This window comes from Trichechus manatus, unplaced genomic scaffold (genome assembly GCF_000243295.1).
Source record: "Trichechus manatus latirostris isolate Lorelei unplaced genomic scaffold, TriManLat1.0 scaffold00037, whole genome shotgun sequence".
Classification (NCBI taxonomy): Eukaryota; Metazoa; Chordata; class Mammalia; order Sirenia; family Trichechidae; genus Trichechus; species Trichechus manatus.
In genome coordinates this window covers 11122284-11124123 of record NW_004443973.1, presented here as the reverse complement: position 1 = coordinate 11124123, position 1840 = coordinate 11122284, and the positions used below count along the sequence as shown (strand labels likewise).

The window sequence follows — 1840 nt, the reverse complement described above, 5'->3', positions numbered from 1 at the left end:
CAGGATACAATCCAATCTTGTAGATAGAGTCCTGCCTTACTAACACAACTGCCACCCATCCTCCCTCATTAACATCATAGAGGCAGGATTTACAACATATAGGAAAATCACACAATACCAGGAATCATGGCCCAGCCAAATTGATACACACATTTTTGGGGGGACATAATTCAATCCATGACACCTAGCCTCCCCCAAATCCAGTTAAGTTCAGTTTTAAGATTTTCATTTGCAAAAATTCTTTGGCAAACAACACTGTGGGATAAATCTTCAACCCTGTCACACTCATTGCTCTTTTTAAAACAAGTGTGTTAACATTCCCACTACACCCCCAAGGTGAAATTCAGAAGTAACACAACCTACCTACACATATTGTTTTTTAAGTCAATATAATGCTCTCACTGTATTATAAAGGAAAGATAAATGTTGTAATATATAAATGCTCAGGCATGACTACACTAGCAGAGATAATGAGGCCCTTCTAGATGCTTACGCCTGTGGGTAAATAGAACGCACCAGCTACAAATGCAGTCTGATAAAGCTGAGTTGTATTAAGACTCCAAAGCCATGAACAGCACTACTGTAGATTACATTTCCCAAAAATATTGTTAAAGTTTTGAATGAAGCAACAAATAGGTTGCTTTTGATTTATTTTATTTGTTGGTTGCATTCTTGGAAATTTCAGTGCATATTAACCCTGTTCAAAATATGCTTTGTGTTTAACTGTAAATCAGAGTTAGCTTCTCAGTTCAGAAAACTATAAACCTCTTTCTTTGCTTGTTTTACTTACATGAATGCCACTTAGGGCATTTGCAAGAGAGTTTTGATCTTGTAGGACTTTCTGGTGCACTGAAGGATGTCTAGCGTTCCTGACCTGCCCCCCCTTATAAATGCCCGTTGCAATCCTCCAGTCTTTATAACGAACAAATGCCTGCACAGATTTCTAAACTGCCCCTTGGGGCACTGCGTGTTCTATGAGAACTTTTCAGAACAGGGCTGATGGTCACATAATCTGTGTTGTATCAGATCCTTAACAGTGTATGTTTGACCAAAACTAAGCCATAATGAGTCATACATTGTTCTGGATTGAATTGTGTCCCCCGAAGATATGTGTGTTATAAATCCTAAGCTTTATGCCTGTGGTTATAATCCTATTTGGGAACGGGTTGTCTTTGTAATGTTAATGAGCCAGGATTAGTATAGGGTATGTCTGAAGTCAGTCTCTTCTGAGATATAAAAGAGATTAAACAAGCAAGGAAGAAAGCAGAGACGGGAAAGAGAGATGCCTGGCCACATGAAGATTGCCCAGGAGCAGAAGCTCAGAAGAGACAAGGACCTTCCTCCAGAGTTGACAGAGAGGGAAAGATTTCCCCTAGAGCTGGCACCAAAGGAGCCCTGGTGGTAGAAATGGTTAAGCGCTTGGCTGCTAGTTGAGAGGTTGGTGGTTCGAACCCATCCAGTGGCTCCAAGGGAGGATGACCTGGCTGTCTACTTATGCAAAGATTACAGCAAGAAAACCCTGTGGGACAGTTCTCTGTCACATGGGATCGCTATGAGTCAGAATCGGCTCAACAGCACCCAACAAGAGAGCCGGCATCCTGAATTCGAGCTTCTAGCCTCCTAAACTGTGAGAAAATAAATTTCTGTTGGTTAAAGCCATCCACTTGTGGTATTTCTGTTATAGCAGCACTAGATAACTAAGACATACATTCAGAATATCTTACTTACCAATGAGAAAATTCACAGTTCTTTAAAATTATCTCTGTGATCTTCTGTGCTGAAGGTGTCTTCAGAGTTGTACACCTGCTGCCAAAGCTAGAGTGGTTTCCCAGTTGCCTGG

General features: G+C 41.0%; 1 protein-coding gene across 3 annotated transcripts in view; it reads left to right on the top strand.

Moving 5' to 3' along the window:
- The window catches only part of MAP3K20 (mitogen-activated protein kinase kinase kinase 20), a 224619-nt gene that overhangs the window by 143705 nt on the left and 79074 nt on the right, over positions 1 to 1840 (top strand). The gene's annotated exons all lie outside the window — the stretch shown is intronic.